This window comes from Macaca thibetana, chromosome 17, assembly GCF_024542745.1.
Source record: "Macaca thibetana thibetana isolate TM-01 chromosome 17, ASM2454274v1, whole genome shotgun sequence".
Classification (NCBI taxonomy): domain Eukaryota; kingdom Metazoa; phylum Chordata; class Mammalia; order Primates; family Cercopithecidae; genus Macaca; species Macaca thibetana.
This window is the reverse complement of record NC_065594.1, coordinates 57,977,170-57,997,020: the sequence shown is the minus strand read 5'-3', so window position 1 is coordinate 57,997,020 and position 19,851 is coordinate 57,977,170. Positions and strand designations below refer to the sequence as shown.

Here is a 19,851-nt window from a genome sequence, read left to right as displayed (position 1 = left end):
TTTACCAGTTTGCCCAACATTGCCTTTGCCCTCAGGGGTGAGAGTTCTAGAGCTGGGCTGGGTTCCTGAGTATTTCATAACAACCCAGCTGCCCCATCAAGATGCATTCCCATAACCAACAGTTCTTATGCAAATTCGTTTCAGAGAGGGTGTAGGTAACCTTTTGAGTCAGGATTGAGATAGTTTTTTTTATTCTGTAAGTACTTTAAGTCTTGGCTGAGCTCAAACAGCTCATACGTTTGAGCAGACCAGTTATTAGGCAATTTTCCTAACTCTGCTTCTGCAAGAGTTTCCCTATAAATTGCTGAATATCCATTGTGATTTTTCCCTCAATCATCTGGAAGGAGCAATCTATCATCCTGTCCTGAAGGGGGTTCCTGCTAGGTCTGGTCGGACCTTTGTATGATAATTAAGATTTAAATCAAATGTTAGGAAATCTGCTGGGTTAAGGGAATTTTCAGCAGTTAGTGTCATATCTATTAGTGTTAAATCACCGTTTTCTAACAGAATAACCCCATTCTTTAAGATTTTTGAGTTAGTAATCTACATTTTTGCTTTTTGGCTTAGGATAGTTCTGAACTATCTGAACTGTATCTGAACCGGTGAGGTGTGCTCACAATGAAGTTTCCTCTAAAGGTTATTTTTCTACTTTTAGCAAAGCAGTTGCTGATACCAACTGAATGCATTTGGCCCATCTGTGGGTTACTGGGTTAAAAATTTTTGATAAGAAGGCTACAGATTGTCAGTGGTCTCAGTGTTTTCAGGCTACTCCCTTGTTTACACTGACAACAAGGTAGTATTGGAGTGTTACAGACTCATGGAGAAGACCTTCAATTATCAATAACAGGTTTTAAATTTACCCTGGAATTTAAAGGAATAGGGCACACTTTTTTCTTTACTACTTCTATCTTTCTCTTTCTTTCTCTCTGACTCCTTCTTTGTCTCTCTGCCTCCTTCCCCTCTCTCTCTCTGCTTCTCTTTCCCCTCTTGTCTCTCTCTCTCTCTTCTTCTCTCTCCTCTCTGTCTCTGTCTCTCTCTCTCTCCTCTCTGCTTCTCTCTCCTCTCTGTCTCTCTCTCTCTCCTCTGTCTTTGTAGATGGATTTTGGAAACACAGTGGAAGGACGTTCGCTCATTGCCTCCATTTGCCACCATAGGAATATGTACCTCACTTTAATTTACTCAATTCGTTTTCATCCTGACCTACTATGTTGTTGTAGACCCAGTTCCAGTTGTTAAACTACTGGGTTATCAGTTGTAAGGCCCTGGCAAGGGTGGTGGGCAACGGGTCTCACATAACTGCCCTTTCGACTGCTGTATGCCTAAATTGGGAGGGACACCAGGGACAAGACTCCCTGGGTTCATAGCCTAGGGGCCACTGCCTTGTTCTCTCCCTCTATAGTTGTACCTTTTCCAGAGTGCCCTGTGAATGGAATCACATGGAATGCAGCCTTTTGAGTATGACTTCTCCAGTGGTTGCCACAGATTACACGTGGGTCAGGGGTTGACTACAGTGGGCATGTGGGAATTTGGGGGGTGATCAAACTTCTCTATCTTGACTGTCATGGGGGTTAGAGGTCAGTGCACATTTGTCAAAACTCCTAGAACTGCACACTGAAAAGAATGAATTTTAGGCTCTCGGTAAACAAATGTAGGCAGGTATTATGCCCCTTGCATGCATGAGAACACTGAGCCAGGAAGCTTGTCAGAGACAGAGAAAACGTCCTGGACAACCTGAGCCATATAGGTTCCCTGCAATTCCCTGAGGTAGGATGTGTGGCCAGGACTTCATGTCTACAGTGGTCACAGCAGAAACTCGGAGGTAGGAGCTCCCATTACCCACTAAAGAAAGGTGGCAAGTCTTGAAGAGATGAGAAACTTGAGCAGTTTTGAGGGTCAGATCTCACCAAGGTGAGGGGCGGGAGTATGAACACAGATGGCTCTGGGGCATGTTTGGAGGCACCTGCTAGTGGAGAGTAGAGGGAGAGAAGGCCCTCTAATGTTGCCCACCCCAGCCGACCCCAGATAGGGACTTGGGTGCCACTGATTTATCTGGGAGGTGATCTCAGGAAGCACTAGTAGGGGAGGGGGAAGTGAGACTAGAAAGGAGAAGATGCCAGCAGAGGCTGTATTAAAGAGCAGGTGACAGCTGTGTACAATGGAGGCTCCATCCCGTGAGGAAGTTGAGTGTTTACCCACTGATTCCCATTGCTACTGCCTAAGGCTATTTCTGGGGAACTGTGCCCAGCTTGCTTTGCACCCTGCAGAGGCAAAGGGAAACTCTTTAGGCAGAGCTGAGGCTACGACTCCTTTGACCTCCCAGGAAACAGGAGCCTGAGGAACGTGAACAGGCCACTTTGATATCTCCTGCCATTGGCGTCAACATTGGCCACCTCCACTTGTAGAGGTCTTGTTATCAGGAAATAGAAATTGTTGAAAGTATTTTGTTTTCTGGTTTTATCTCATCAATGTGAAAGAGGGGTAAAAGATGCCATTTCTTGTCTCCCACATCATCCTTATGACCACAATAATTGTTGAGGCTGAGACATCTCTGATACTATGCTTAGGCCAACTGATGAAGCCCACACATGAACAAATGTCAAAGTAGAAGCCAGACCTCAGCGACTTCCATCTGACCCCTCTTCCCATTGCTTCATTGTACGGTAAAATCCAACATGATACTTCCTTCTGGAACAGACATTGAAGTTCTGTTCCTTTCCGTTATAGTTGCAGTGAGCATGCTTTTTTCTTTCTTGAAGATTAAAGGAAGAAGTTTGTTATAGCAATGTCACAAAGCAGAGTGCCTCCAAAGATATTTTTCTTTTCAATTAAAAAAAAATTCTAATTTTATTTTGGATTCAGGGGTTACACATGCAGGTTTATTACATGAGTATATTGCATGATGTGGTTTGGGGTCCTATTGGTCCTGCCACTAAGGTAGTGAACATAGCACCCAATAGTTAGTTTTCAACCCTTGCCACTCCTCCCTCCTCCTTCTAGTAGTCCCCAGTGTCTATTGTTGTCATCTTCATGTCCAGTGTACCCAACATTTATCTCCCAATTGTAAGTGGGAACATGTATTTGGTTTTCTGTTCCTCACTAATTCATTTATTTGCTTAGAATAATGTTCTCCAGCTGCATCCATGTTCCTACAAAGGACACAGTTTTGTTCTTTTTTATGGCTGCAAAGTGGAAAGTGAGTGAAAGTTTTATTTTATTGGCTTTTAAGATTTTAATCATATTTTAGCTACTTCCAGGATTTTACACTTTGGACTGAGTAGAAGAGGACAATAGGCAGCTATATTTTCCTTCCAATTCTGAAACTAAAGTCAGAAAAATTAAAAGAGGTGTTTATTTAAAACACAGGGAGTTAAATGACTTGGAATCAATAGTTTTCACTGTTCCAAAGGTTGTAAAGTTAATACAGTAATAATTTTTATTTATGCTAATTCTCTTTAATTTCCTTATTTACCAATTTATAAAAAATCCTTTCATAATAGTTTTTATCCAACAATAAAATAGCAATAATAGAGTGAATTCACTGCAACTTAAATGGCTTTAAAGAAACACTACATTTTCTTTGCCATTGGTTTAAGCATTAGTTATCCATAGAGTTCAAACAATAAATAAGAATACTCAAGAAAAAGACTTGAAAGGGATCAAAGTTCCACTTCTGAGATGACGTCAGTAGGAGGTCTGTTTCCCACTCTTCAGCAACAACTCAAGCAAAGCCAGTGAACAATAGTTTTATTTTTTTTAGTCTAATCTGTGGAAGTTGTCCAAATAGCATATAGCATACAGCAAATGAAGAAACATCTATTTAAGAAAACCTACTAAAACTCAGAACAATGAGAGTCTGTAACATTTGAGCCACCTTCTACACTCTCCCTTTTTACCCCAAGCTCAGCCTAACAGAAACTTCAATCCAAGTGCCAAAAAGATGAGTTCCTTCTCTTTTCAATTTCTGATCAAAGGTTGCCATATTTTATTGGGAGGGGGAACCACTAACATTTTTCATCCTCTCCAACTCCATGAAGAGGATATATTCCAGGTGCATGTTGCCAAAGTGTTGGTGGCTATCTTCCTCCCAACATCTCTCACTCAGGATGGACTGTCTACTCTGTGCATGGCTGGCAAGAACATTGGGGTTCCGATTTTCCTGACATGAACTCGATCTTTGGGTAGTATCCCACACCAGGAGAGTCAAGACAAAAAGTCCAGAGGACCAGAGGCTAACTCCTCCAGCCAGTTCCTGGAGTAGGGTTGAGACATCTTAACCAAATGAAAGGGGAAACCACAGGAAAAGGAACATCTGAATGCCCCCCAAATGAATTAATTTTATTTTAAACAGAATATGGTGAAGTTCAAGTCTAAGGGTATTTGTGAAAACAAATAGCTCTTCTTAAGTAAGAGCAAAAAGTTTAACCATAGGCCAGCTAGTTCGCCAGACAGAAAGAGAAAGAGGTGGATAAGAAGTGCCCTCCTGGGGTCTCCATAAACCTCAAAAACTGTCTTTAAAAACTACTACCGTGGCCGGGCATGGTGGCTCATGCCTGTAATCCCAGCATTCTGGGGGCCCAGGCAGGTGGATCACCTGAGGTCAGGAATTCGAGACCAGCCTGGCCAACATGGTGAAACCCCAGCTCTACTAAGAATACAAAAATTAGCCGGACTGGTAGTTGACACCTGTAATTCCAGCTACTCAGGAGGCTGAGGCAGGGGAATCGCTTGAACCTGGGAGGCGGAGGTTGCAGTGAGCCGAGATCGCACCACCACACTCTGGGCTGGACAACAGGGTAAGACTGTCTCAAAAAAAAAAAACGAAACAAGAAATAAAAACAATATTGCATGGATTTAATCAGATAATACTACAGAGCAATTTATGCCCCAGGGCATTGTCCAAAACAATAGAACAATCAATTGATAATTCGGATGTGATACCAAACAAGGCAGGCAGCTTAACAGAGAGATCAGAAAAGGAGACAGAGCCCTGCTAAAACCACTGTTTTCGCAAGTAACTATGCATGTCCAAAGCTGTGCCTTCCTTAGGAGAGACACCGCAGGGAAATAGACTTCATTAAAATAGACGGGTCATGTCACCAATCAATAAACAAGGAAATGACAATGAAAACAACCCCATGTAGCAGGGAAGCGGAATCATTAGTGTTTGCTTAGGACTAGGCAAGGTGGGATGATCTGGGGATACAGAGGTTTTTTTGTTGCAGTAATGCAAATATTAGAAAATTGGTTGTGGCGATGATTACAAAACTCTGTAAATATATTAAAAGCAATGGAAAAATCATACAGTATGTGAATTATATTTCAAGGAAGATGTTTTAAAAATACCTAAAATTACTATTTAAGCATAGAAACCAACCGTTGACCCTCAAACGCCCTGAAACGTATTTAGACTACCAAGTGAAAGATATTTTTCTGCCAAATCAGAAATTGTAAACTTGCCTAGGTTTATTCAAATAGTCTGGCAGGGAACCTGTGGGAATTGAGTTCTGAGCTGATGGTCAGCCAGCACTTCCAGTGACCAGTAGTGACGGAGGGTGGCACATCATTTATCATGTTTGTTACTGGCTAAAATAAACACTGCTGCCTCTGGGCCATGCACTGGACATGTAAAATCTTCCCAAGTCTGCGGTGCTATGAACTCGGCAGACCTATGTGTCTTATCAAAAATCTCACAGTGACCTTATGCCTGTGAGCATCAGACTAGTAAGGAAAGTGAAAGATTTTAGAAAAGTGAATCTAATTAGAAACATCCCTTTATCCTCATATCCTTCTATTTGTTTAAAAAGTTTACGATTTTCAGGTGATGCCCAACTTTTGATTACAACTTTTGAGTGTGTTAACAGGAATGTTTTCTGAACTCATCATTGATTTGCTTCTTCTAAATGGAAACCTCTTGTCTGAATATTTATGTGTCTAAGACCAAATAGTGTTCATTCTAACTTGAATAGGAGGTGTTCGCTGTCAGTTCCTGTTACTTATTTAGCCTTGACTGAGGAAAGCTATTCCTCTGGAAACATGATGTTCTGTGACTTTCAGTATAGCATGGGGGGAATATTTAGGAGGAAAAGATGATCCGCTTAAATAGTCAAATCAGTGGCAATTATTGAGATATCAGTCATTCAGTCATCCAACTTCATTAATTCAACGGATGCTAGACAAGGTGCTAGGTCTTGAGGCTGTAGGAGTGAAATGGTAACACCTTTTCCCCACTCATTACAAGGGTCTTGCCTGACACTCCTACAACAAAAGACAGGTTATCAAGAGAAAAGCATAACAAATTTATTTACCAAAGTTTTACATGACACAGGAGACTTCAGAAATGAAAGCCCAAAGATCCAGGGAAAACTACAGTTTTAAGCTTGCACTCAATGCAGGATCAGCTGCATAGAAATACGATTGGACAAAAAGGGTATGTTGTAATGGAAGAGCCCAGTAAGGCCTGTTTTTTCCGATTCTTCTGGGCCTCTCTATGTAGCATTCCTTCTTCCAGGTATAGGGCATGACAACTGTCACGTAAGTACCCTCAAGGGAAAAGGGAGAAGACCAGAGAGTAAAGTTTATAGGTTTTATGGCCTGCTTTCAAGGAGAAGAGTTTTAGTTTCTATGACCCACTTTTGATAGAGAAATGGGGAAAGGAGAAAGGAGAGTAGAGAAATTCTTGCTTCTGAGGCCCTTCCAATTTCCTTCCATTGAAAGTACTCAGCAGACCAAAGTGTCATATTTTGGGATGACATGTTCTAAGCCCCAAACGGGGCCATGGCGGTGCCTAAGATATAGCACACACACTCAGGGAATGTCCTAGTCAGTGACATTGCCTTAAGGTGAACTCAAACTGCCAACTTGTGATGCACATTATTATTTCTATGCCTATTCAGTTTGCTTTTCTTTCTCTAAGTTACAGGGAAAGAATGTCCCAAGTCTTTGTATTCAGAGGAATGTTCATCCTCATTCTCTGACTATCCGTCCAGAGGGGTTAGAGAAGTGAAGTGAGAAGTTACGGGTGTTTGCACAATAATGACAAATAGAATAAACTTGGATGCAACGTTACCAACATCCCTTGCTGTCTTTTACCCTAAATTACTTGTGAAATTGAAATATAGTTACAAAAGCATTTTCCTCATTTCAAACAAAAATTGTGAAATGTGTAAGTTACAATTAAGATGTTATAATTCTGAAAAGAATTCCAAAAAGCAAAAGCTTCCCAGTAAGTGTAAATCACATCAGAAAAGTTGAGAAAATGATTTTTAAAAAGTAGAATGAGGGAGGAAATCCTGGATCTTCTTGACAGGGCAATAAAATTAGTAGCACATGGACTTTTCATTACGTTGTTTCTTAAGCTGGTATTACATGAAATATAATAAAAAGATTGGTATCACCCTAGAGATATCTGAACCATCAAAACCTGGAGAGCGAGAAAAAAAATGACTAATGGAGAATCTCCACGCTGTTGCTGTAGTTTAAATGGACAGAAAGCACCCCCTCTCCCTTTCACTCATTGTGGACTCACCCTTAAGACTAGCTCTGGTGATCGTCTCCAGGCTTAACTGATGTTACTTCAGGTCTTTTCGGAGTCTGTCTCTTTCTCTATTTTCTGCCCAGTCAGATACCACTGTAGCCTAGTGCACTTTGTTTTAAATGAACTTAGGGAAATGTATCTGAACATCTTTAAAAAAATACTGTTTTTCTATCTTTGTAATCTATGTAATACTTTCACTTGATTTTTTGGAAAAATTTACATGGTGCTGAAAAGCATATGTAACTCAGCCCAAATCAACAGAAGCAAAGGCTTCTGTTTTCGTAGTTGCCTCTACGTTTCCACAGTACATACTTACGTAGCTATTTCTCAATTGGTTAGTTTCAGACATCATGTATTGACTTACCATTAGACCAGTAAAGGACTTACCCTCCTTGCACTATATCCTGCCTTCCCATTTTAGATATATCATCATATTTCATTTAACAGTTAAGCCTTACATTAATAAGTCTATGTAAATATAATCATTGATTAAACAGTCAGAAAGTTACTATGATTCTATTTGCTTTTGTGGTTCAGACTTTTTCCTGCTCTTGCCATATATGTTAATCAAATACTGTTAGTTCCAAATTGTCCATCTACCACATCAAGTGCTCTTTTATTCTGTGAATCTTCCTTTCTGTCTACCCTCCTGCTCCAAACCAAACTGGCAAATCTCTAAACCTGTCTGTGTGTGACAGATACTTACTATATTCTCAAGAAACTTCATGGCAGTGTGTAGAGATATTCCTCATTCCTTTATTTTACTTTTTAATTTTTTTCAGTTAACGATGGAGTCTCGCCCTGTCTCCCAGGTTGGAGTGCAGTGGCATGATCATAGCTCACTGTAACCTTGAACTCCTGGGTTCCAGCAGTCCTCCCACCTCAGCTTCCCAAGTAGCTAGATCTACAGGTGCATGCAACCACGCCCATTTTTTTTCATTTTAATACTTTTTTTTTTTTTTATTGTAGACATAGAGCCTCACTTTGTTGCCCAGGCTGATCTTGAACTCCTATCCTCAAGTGATCTTCCCACATCAGCCTCCTAAAGTGTTCAGATTAGTGACATGAGCCATGGCACCTGACCCTCATTTCTTTTTATAGCTGTATGGTATTTCATTGCTTGGGTCTACCATATTTTATTCCAGTAGTCCCCTACATATAGATTTTTTTTCTTTAGGTTTTTGCTTTTGAAATAGTTCTGTATCAAATAGCTTTGAGCATAAGCCTTTTTATTTTATTTTTTATTGATTCCTAGAATTGGTATTACTTGGTCAGAGAATAAATTTATATGCAATTATTCTAGATATTGCTAAATTCCCTTCCATTGGGTTTTATATTTTTGCATTCTCTTCAATCACAAATATAATTGCATGTTCACTCATAATCTCTCAAACAGACTACTTGTCAAATTTAGGGAAATTTTTCAAATTGATAAATCAGAAATTGGATCATAATCTTGAGTACAGTGGCGCAATCTCGGCTCACTACAACCTCCACCTCCCTGGTTCCAGCAATTTCCCTGCCTCAGCCTCCCGAGTAGCTGGGATTACAGGCACACGCCCGCATGCCCAGCTAATTTTTAGTAGAGACAGGGTTTCACCATGTTGGCCAGACTGGCATAATCTTGTTCTTAATCTGTATTTCGCTTATTGTGAGTGAGACTAAGCATTTTTTTCACATTATTCGCAGATATTTTAACTTATCAATTCACTCTGCTTATATTCCATAGCTCATTTTAGAATTATAGAAAATCGTTTTATTTTAATCTATTATTATTTAATGACAAACTAGCTTAGAATTACAGAAAATTCTAGTCATTTTCTATAGGATTATTGGCCTCTTCTGTATTTTAGAAGCTTTTTATATAAAAAGACCTTGACTTTTTTCCTATAAGTAAACACATATCTGATCTTGTTATAAATTTTGCAAGAAATATTCTCCTGTGAAATAAAGTGATGATTATTAGAATGGAAGTTATATAACATATAGTGCTGAATTAAGGACTTAATCCATCAATTCCAACCTTATTCGATCCTTTTACTTTTTAAAAACATGATAGATTTTGAATTTCATCAAATGCCTTTTCTGTGTCTATATAAGCAGATATAAGCATAAGGTATTTTATCTTAATGCTAATGTGTTAGATTTTATTAATGGGACTTCCTGATATTTAACCACTCTTCAATTCCTAGAATAAAGCTTACTTGGTTATAATGTGTAGTGTTTTTTTTTTTAAATAAATTCTATTTGCTAGTAATTGATCTAAGATTTTTATGCAGATATTTATAAATGGGATCAGTCTGCAGTTTTCTTTTTTGGTTGAAGCTGTCAGGTTATAGAAGAAAATATTTTGCTCATTTTATAAAAATAAACTTAAAAGTTTAACCTCTTTTTTCCTGGACTGGAAAGACTTAAGGTGCATTGAGATTATATGATGCTTACAGTGCACTTTAGAGAATGAAGCAAGAAGTTTGTGAAGCCATCAAGGTCTAAATCTTTTATTATGAGGGAGCTTCTTAGCTGCTTCCCCTTTTCTTCTATGGCAATTGCTCTCTTTAGATATTCTCTCTACTGGGTCCAGTTTGAGTAAGGAGTATTTTTCTATAAAATTATCTCTTTTATCTAGGTTTTAAAATTTAAGTTGCCTACAGGTTTTTTTGTGTTTGTTTTGTTTGTTTTTAATAAAAAATCATATTGTAAACAACATTAAACATGGACACACGTCTTACTCTCAATATTTTAATAGTACCACCTGGGCTATGATAATCTCATCATAACTACTATTTTAAAAAATTATTAGTTATATGTTCTTAACTTTAATATATTGTACTTTAAGTTGTACTCTTTTATATTTAGCTAAATTTACTTATAGACTTTCTACTAATCGGGGAGTTGCCAGCTTACAGGTGGACATGTGTGCTACTTCTGTACATTTTTATTGCAGAGAAATCCTGTAGAAGACTGGCTGGAAAGGTCTCCCATCTTTTCCAGTGAAGCGTACTTTGGCAGATGAAGCAAGAGAAGACTTAGGTAGTCAAGCAACATTTAATGTCTCTCTCTTCTATAGTTACGCCGAAAACATTTTCCAGACCTTGAAAAGTCTTTGTGACAATGCCCTCAGAGTTTATTCTTGTACCATTTCCTCCTTTATAGTTCCCTGAGCCTTCATCCCTTTTTATCTCTCCAACCTGAAAATCACTTCTCTGACCTCCCTTTATCTACTAAGAAAATATTTTCAACATTTCCTCTCTCTTTCTCTCCCTCTGTCTCTCTCTCTTCTCCTCTCCTCTATATGCCTCATTTTGAAACATTTGTTCTTCCAAAGACATCATATTTATTAAAGTTACATTTTTTTTCACTCATGCTATCAGTGTTTCATGATTGCATATCAAAGCAAAGAATCCTTTAAGATTCTTAGCTATCCTTTAGGATCGCTTACAGCACTTAATACATTTCTCTTTCATTTGTTGGTATTTTTAAAAATGGTTGTTTATCCCTACTATATTTTGGGGACTCCCAGGTCTAGAGCTTCTATTCTGGGGATGGACAATAATAAAATACTTCTTTTCCAAGTCATCCCAACGACAGGAACATAGAAACTTGGAGAAGCTGAGTTTCAGCACACATGGAAATAGCATGTTTCATTATGGAAATAGATTTCCCCTGAACTGGCCTGCATTAAGAAAGAGCATCTGCTAATTATACCAGGGGGCAAGACTACAAAGGCCAATTTACATTCTATGTGTGGTGTCCTTGATTTGCTTCTGAGAACCAAAACAATATAAAGGGTTACAGACGGTTTAATTATTGACAGTCACTCCCTTGGTTTCCCTCTAAGGGTGTCAGGGTCTGAGGTTCTGTTCACCTCACAGCACTGCCTCAGCTACCCTGGCGAAAGCTTCCAGGATCCCCTTAGCATAGGCTCAAAGGTGGGCGTCTTTCTCTTAGCCTCTGAATGACACTATGCTCAATATAATGATAAATAAAATGAAACAAACTGGGGGACTCCTTCTGTTTAATTGCTTCCTGCTTGTCTGCTGTTTGCCTTTGTCTATGTTGAAGTAACTGCTTCCTGTCGCTAAAGTACGTTCTTGGTGAGATTATTTTTCTTGTATCCTATCCAAAGCTCTGTTTTGTGTGTGCGTGCGCGTGTGTGTGTGTGTGTGTGTGTGTGTGTGTGAGACTTATCCACAGACCTGATTAAAATCCAATTATCAAGGGACAGTGCAACACAATGGGTTGCATCCTGGAGCAGCAGCTGTGAGACCTGCACTCTCTTTCCAAATTTGGCTCTTATTGGTGGGTGGCCTTGAACAACCTCTTTTGCTCAGTTCCCATATGCGAAAAATTGGGTAAACAATGGATATTTCACAGGAATTTTATAATTAATAGTATACATGAAAACATTCATTAAAAACTAAAAAACCATATATGAAGAAAAAATGCAATTACTGTATCCTTTGTAGCACTTAGTTATTTAAAGCTTATATGTGCCAGTCCTCTTACAGCTATTTTTAAGTCTACTTTTAAGTACATTAACACTTAGAATATTAACAACAACTCTTTAAATAGGTACTGTTATCCTCATTTTACAGATGAAGAAACTGAGGCACAGAGAGGTTAAGTACCTTGCTGAAGGTTACACAAGCAGAGTGGTTTGGCTATGGAAACTAGGTTTTGATCATGACATTGTACTCCTTTATGTACAGTATCTTGGGCATAAGATATCCCCAAAAAGGAGAGAGAGGTAGTTACTTAAGCATAGTAAATTATATATAGTAAAAGATAGTCACTTAAAAGTTTTTAATACTATGTTTTGACCTATCCAGCATCCTTGGCCTATTAAAATAAGCCCACCTACTTTCTAATCAACAGAGCCCAAACTGTAATTGTTATTTCATGTTTATTTTCAAAGTTACTTGTGAATGGCAGCATCTGTGAGCTTTTGGTGGATCCTTCTGTAGGTGCCTTCCAAGTAGTCATTCAAGTAGGACAAACAAAAATTTCATGCAAATACTCATGAATGCTGATAATCTTTAAAAATATATACTGTTAGAAAGTGATTTTGTTATCTAAGAGTTAACCTATGTCTGATAAAAACCTTTATTTTTTGAGTCATCAAATTTATTTGAAAACCTTTCTCATTCAGGCAAGAGAGCACTTTGATTTTCATCTCATTTCAATTTAAACACTGTAATTCCTTCTCACCACCCCCTCCAAGAAAAGTCTATTAGCTATTTTTCCTTCCACATTTTTGGTTGCGGTTGGTACAGCTGAATATGCATAAAATGGACCTATTGATTTCTAGGCAAATATCATCAATTACAGCCACTTAAGACTAGGACATCCTCACCTTTGCTCGGTTGTTACTAGAGGTGACCCACATAGCCTGTGACTTGACTTGGTCTATTTTAGCCTTCTCAAGAACCTATTTCCAATGCCCTAAGTTGTAAATTTTTCTCTTGTTTTATTTCGTAGAATGGTCCTGAAGCACTGAACTTGTCAATGCAGGATTTTTGCATTTTCGTATTAATCAGTATGTAAAATGGAAGGGCAGCTTATAGGGCACAAAGTACATAGGCTTTTTTGGGACATGTGGATCTAGGAGCCCCTGGTGGCATTAGACAGGGGAAAAGAGTAAGGAATTGGTCTGGCTATAATCTCCAACTTCTCTCCCCATAATTTTTGAGATATATAATTGATGTTTTCCTATATCATATGAAAAGTATTATACAAAAGTAGCTTTGAGAGTTGACAAAAATAAGCTATGTGGCAAGCACTCCCTATTCAGTTAATGGTGCTAGAATAGCTAACTAGTCATATACAGAAGAATGAAACAGGACTCTTACCTTTCACCATATCGAAAAATTAATTCAAGATTGTTAAAGGTTTAAGTATAAAACCTCAAGCTGTAAGAATCCTAGAAAAAAATGTAGGAAGCACCATTCTGGACATCAACCTTGGGAAAGAATTTATGATAAAGTCCTCAAAAGCAATTGCAACAAAAACAAAATTGACAAGCAGGACCTAATTAAACCAAAGAGCTTTTGCATAGCAAAAGAAATACATCAAAGAATAAACAGCAGCCTACAGAATGGGAGAAAATATTCACAAACTATGCATCTGATAAAAGTCCAATATTCAGAATCTGTAAGGAATTTATACACCTCAACAAGCAAAAAACAAACAATTTCTTTAAAAAGTGGGCAAAGGATATGAACAGACACTTCTCAAAACCACACAAAATTTGCCAACAAACATGAAAAAATGTTCAATATCACTCGTCATCAGAGAAATGCAAATTGCAACCAAAATGAGATACCATCTCACATGAGTCAGAATGGTTATTATTAAAACAACAAATTCCAGCAAGGCTATGGAGCAAAGGGAACACTTATACACTGTTGGCTGGAATGCAAATTAGTTCAGTTGCTGTGGAAAGCAGTTTGGAGATTTCTTAAAGACCTTAAAACAGAACTACCATTTGATCCAGCAATTCCATTACTGTGTGTATACCTAAAAGAGAATAAATCATTCTCCCAAAAAGACAGCTGCACACATATGTTCACTGCAGCACTATTCATAATAGCAAAGTTATGGAATCAACCCAGGTACCCATCAGTGGTGGATTGAATAAAGAAAACATGGTATATATGCACCATGGAATACTATGCAGCAATCAAAAAGAAGAAAATCATGTCCTTTGCAGCAACATGAATGCAGCTGGAGGTCATTATTCTAAACAAATTAATGTAGGAACAGAAAACCAAATACCGCATATTCTCAATTATAAGTGGGAGCTAAACATTCAGTATAACATGGACATAAAGATGGCAATCAATAGACACTGGGAACTACTAGAGCAGAGAAGAAGGGAGGAGGTCAAAGGTTGAGAAACCATTGGGTACTATGCTAACTACCTGGGTGATGTGATCAATGATACCCCAAACCTCAGCAGCATGCAATATACCCATGTAACAAACCTGCACATGCATCCCTGAATCTACAATAAAAGTTGAAATTATTTTAAAAATATTAAAAATAAAGTCTTTTGGCTGGGTGAGGTGGCTCATGCCTGTAATCCCAGCACTTTGGGAGGCCTAGATGTGCGGATCGCCTGAGGTCAGGAGTTCGAGACCAGCCTGGCCAACACAGTGAAACCCCATCTCTACTAAAAATACAAATATTAGCTGGGCATGGTGGCAGGTGCCTGTAATCCCAGCTACTCAGGAGGCTGAGGCAGGAGAATCACTTGAACCCAAGAGGCAGAGAATGCAATGAGCTGAGATCGTGCCATTGCACTCCAGTATGAAGAGTGATACTCCTTCTAAAAAAAAAAATGCTTTTAATACTAACGTAAAAGTTAGCTTTGAGCCCCTATTTCTTCAGAAATCGTGGAGCAGCCATGGCGTTTAGAAGATCTGAAATCCCAGGCTTTCTTTTACTTGTTCTTTTATGCCTTGGTCTCACAATTCTCCCTTTAACATTACACGTCCAGTGTTATGGATGCTTTGAGACTGTCCTCATTTTTTTTTTTCTTTTTATAAGCATCTCAAGATTGGACTCATTGAATAAGATGAAAGTCTCCTAATTTAACTTAGTCTCAATTTTGCTAAATTTTTTCTCCCTTACTTTATCCCCATAAATTACTTCTACCAATGATTTTGTTGGTAAAAATTCCTTACAACAACGATAACTGTTTAACAACTTGAATTCTTGTTTGAAGAAAAGTTGGTTCACATGCTACATAAAATGTTAACTGTCAACTTCAGAAAAACAGGAGATGTTTTTAAATGGTATATATGAAATTGTTCTGCGTGGAAGATGTTTGTTTTTGCCAAGTGCAATAAGAATTTATCAAACATTTTACCTTTCAAGCCCCTTTGAAGATTATCTGAATCATGACCCTTACATTTCCATTACAAGCATATTGTCAAACATGATATTCTCATAACATCAAGAGCAAAATGGCAACTTCTCATGTTGTACTTATTGTGGTTGTATCCCATGTATTCCTGTATATCTTTGTATACTATAAATGCACAATAAACCTTACAATATGCAAAACTCCAATAACTCTGAGACTAATGTATTATAATAATCATTTTCTGACAATAAGGAACTTTTTTTTCCCTAAGAAAAGAACATTCTGTACATTATCCAGGGTGGGGCATGGGAAATGAGTCTCAAGGTTAAGTTATCTCTGGTTCCCGGACATCTATAATTCCTTTTCTGACAAGTTCATTTGTAACATACAATACACATTGATAAGTTATCAGTCACGTGAAAATTTGAAGGAAGAAAAAAAAGTACCCATTGAATGAAAGATCATTAATCTTTTATAACAAGGTTTCAAAGTATATTTAAAGTATATTTTGGTCCTGCTTGCTGAATGTCACATTGAGAACATCTGATCTTTGGCAGACAATGAGGTATCAAGCCCAGGTTTCCAACAAATAAAATTAAATACAATGTCATTAAATTCAGCAAACAAATATTTGGAATCAACAAGGTATATGTAACAAAGTATGTATTTCAAAAAGTAACTTAGCAGTCTTACTTTCATTATACAGAGGAAATTGCACCAAACTCTTATTTCATTCTCCATCCAAGGGTCACTGAACCACTTGCCTAAGTAAGAGTAGCATGAGCATCACTACTAGCAACTGTGATATCCACAATACTAATTAGTTTAATGAAATATATCTGCCATTTCCACTTTATCAAAAAATGAACAGTATCCAGTTCCTGTGTTATAAATTCACACCCATTTCCCATCAGAATTTTAATTGAAGCAAAATACAGGAAATCAGAAAGATAAAACCACTTTCAAAGACAAAATATCCATGTTCTGGATCAGAAATAGAAACAAAACACAAAGTAGATGGGGCTTGCTGGTTCCAGAAATGCAAGCAAATAGAGCCTGCTGGCAGTTTGGGTTCCAGTGCATGATAAAAACTGAAAGTGCCCCACTGGAGATGGGGCTAAGTAAGACTCACAACCTGAAATGAGGTGCTTCAGTGGGGCTCTCCCCACCATGATGGAAGCTCAGAACAGTGGTGCCCACCATGTATGTGAATCAATGGTTACAGCTATTATAAATTTGCATCACTAGGAGGAAAAGAGGAAGTAGATAATGCCAAGAAATGAGGCGAAGACTACACCACCCAATAGCTTGGCATCTGGATTGCTCTATTTACAATATCGATGTGCTATAGAGGACCCCTAGCCACACTACAGAACATGACAGGCTTCCAGTCAAGATGGATCTGGAAACTGGTTTTCCAAAATTCATGAAGAATACCAATTTAGGAGCAGCAGCTTTCAGTCTAGATAAAATATGAAAATGTAATAGAGAAATATGAAAATCAGTTTGAAGCATATATGTTAAGGATCTTCAAAGAGATATAAAAAGTTCAAGACCACTGGGGGAAAAAAAGAAAATATAAAATAGCAAAAAAGAACAGAAAAAAATAGGGAAGTAAAAATCTAACAAATAATATAGTAAATGAAATAAAAATCAAAACAGAAAACCTCTCAATTAGTTCTAGTAATAGAAACAGCTAGTGAACATGAGAAAATCCTGAGGCATTCTGCCAGAATATTGCGGAAGTATAAAGAGACTAAAAATATTAAAAAGTGGTTAATGGAGATGGAAAAGAGTTTGAGAAGACTCAACACATTCTAATTGGCACTCAAAAAAAAAAAAAAAGGAAGGAAAGAAAGAAAATAGAGGGAATGGCAGAAAAATGATATTTAGAAAGTGAATAGCTAAGAACTTTTAGATTTCAAGAAAGATACAAACTCAGACCATGAACATCAAGTACCAAGAGGGTTAAATAAAAATAAGCCTGTGTTTAAATATACCACGGCAAAAAATAAAGGTTATTAAGGGTAAAGAGAAAACTCTTATAAAGTGATACAGACATCATATTCAGAGATACATGGAGATAGGGGTGCAGAATAGGAGGAAGGTTTAATGTAGTACCTTGTCTTGTTTAAGAATCAGCAGGAGGCTGGGTGCAGTGGCTCAGACTGTAATCCCAGCATTTTGGGAGGCCGAGGCTGGGAGATTACCTGAGGTCAGGAGTTTGAGACCAGTCTGGCCAACATGATGAAACTCTGTCTCTATTAAAAATATACAAATTAGCCAGACGTGGCGGCGTGTGCCTGTAGTCCCAGCTACTTGGGAGGCTGAGGCTGGAGAATCGCTTGAACCCAGGAGGTGGAGGTTGCAGTGAGCTGAGATCATGCCACTGGAATCCAGCCTGGGCGACAGAGTGAGACTCTGTCAAAATACATAAAGTAAATAAATAAATCAGCTAGAGATATAGAATAGCTTCTGAGTTATAGAAAGTTAGAGTCAAATATGTATGTGATAATAAAATATAAATACAATGTATGGTTTCCAAACTGGTAGAGGGAATAAAGGAGAAAAATATTACCAATTCAACAGGAAGCAAGATAGAAGAGAGGAAAAATTAAAAAAAAAATCAAAATTAAGTAAATCAGAAACAAAGAGAAAACAGAAAAATTAGTAGGTAGAATTTCAAATAAATGAGTAAGCACAATAAAACTTGGTGGATTAAATTTTCTGATTAAAAGGTCAATTATTGGATGACACTGTTAAAAAGTAAATACACTTCTAAAATGAAATGACTCAAAAAGTTAATAAAAAAGAGAAGGAAAACAACACGCCGCATAAATAACAAGAAACAAAAATTGAATGATCAATATTATTGTTGGAGGCAGAATCTAAGATATTTCTAACAGTGGAATACCATTTGTCTATATCCAAGTATAGAGACTGATTTCATGGTGTTTGCTTCATCACCAATTCACAAGTACGGCTTTGAAATGAACAGTTAATTTCACAAGAAGTAAGCTTCAGCTTTGTGTGTGTGTGTTTCAGGGGGTTTCTGAGAAAGGAAGGAGCAAAGGACACTTATGATGACAAGCATATTTTAAAATACAGCATTCAAAGCATTTTAAAATTTGATACAAAATGTTCTTAATCTGAGCATTGGTTAGCTTTCTTCTCCTGGTGTCATCAAGCTTTTAAAAATAATACTGAGTCAAACTATCTGTAATTGTATTGTGTTTTCAATTAATTTCAGTAAAAGCTCTTGTTCTCCATCTACCCCTGTACTCATTCCCTGTGACAAGAGATGTTTGCAGTCTGACTAAAGAGGATTATGTATCCCCACCCCCTAGACTTTGGTTTCTGTCTTGTGACTTGACTTGCAATGGAGTGTTATTGGATGTCACATGAGCAACAACATGAAAAGTGCTTGCATTCTTGAGCTAGCTCTCATTCGCCTTTGCCATTGCCACAAGAAAAACATGCTTGTTTGGGCAGAAGAATTCAGCCATCCCAGCCACATAAAACCTACGAGAACTCACCTCCAGCTGAACCCTAGACAAAGACCAAGCCCACTTGAGATCAACAGAGCCATACAGCTGAGCCCATCAGTGAGCCCACAAATCTATAAGATTAATTATGGCTGTCTTCAGTCCCTGGCATTTGTGAGTAGCTGGTTATGCAGCATCTTTGGCAGACAATGAGGTATCAATAGCTAACTGACACACACTGCACTATATTCAACTATGGTAGCAATAGTTAACCGACACGTACTGCACTATATTCAACAATCTTTTATTCTGCCAAAGATTTTCACTGACAAGTGCTAATTAGAGGCTTAGAATTTGGCTTCAACCGTGACCTAATAGCCAAACAGAATTTTTAAAAATCAAGAACTGAATCACAGAATACAGAGTATATAATAACTACATTAAAGAAAATGACACTTAAAATTTTCTCTTTCCATAGCATTTAACTCAAGAAACTAGAAAAAGAACAACGAAGTAAACCTCAAAAAAGTAGAAGGAAGGAAATTATAAAGTAAGAATAAACCCCCCCAAAAAAAGAAAACAAAAAAGCTGTTAAAATGTCAATAAAAACTAAAAGTTGATTGTTTGAATAAAGTGATAAAATACATCTAGCATCACCTATTGAGAAAAAGGAAATTAATTAAAAACACAGCAAAGAATGGAGGAATACAAATGCAGATACAGTAAAGAAAAATGAATAACTGTAATGGGGGTAAAAATAATTGGTGAGCTAAGCATTTATGAAATAACATTTTGCACCTTCTCACCTTGACATATACACCCTCCCTAAGTAATCTTCCTTATCCACATAATTTCAATGACTGTATATATTCTAAAAGTTATAAAATATTTACATCCAGAACATACTTCTAAGATTTGGATCTACAATTCCGATTACTACTTATTGGACAACTAAAATTGAACGT

At 37.6% G+C, this 19,851-nt stretch overlaps 2 protein-coding genes and 1 long non-coding RNA gene across 3 annotated transcripts in view; 2 read left to right on the top strand and 1 right to left on the bottom strand.

The window, feature by feature from the left end:
- Window positions 1–19,851, top strand: part of MYCBP2 (MYC binding protein 2) — a 1,055,480-nt gene that overhangs the window by 40,317 nt on the left and 995,312 nt on the right. The window lies entirely within an intron of this gene.
- Window positions 1–19,851, top strand: part of EDNRB (endothelin receptor type B) — a 922,930-nt gene that overhangs the window by 763,032 nt on the left and 140,047 nt on the right. The gene's annotated exons all lie outside the window — the stretch shown is intronic.
- The window catches only part of LOC126940519 (uncharacterized), a 43,017-nt gene continuing 29,448 nt past the window's right edge, over window positions 6,283–19,851 (bottom strand). Inside the window, exon 6 of the long non-coding RNA XR_007720779.1 lies at window positions 6,283–6,398. This is a non-coding gene — a long non-coding RNA (uncharacterized LOC126940519). The remainder of the gene's footprint in view (window positions 6,399–19,851) is intronic.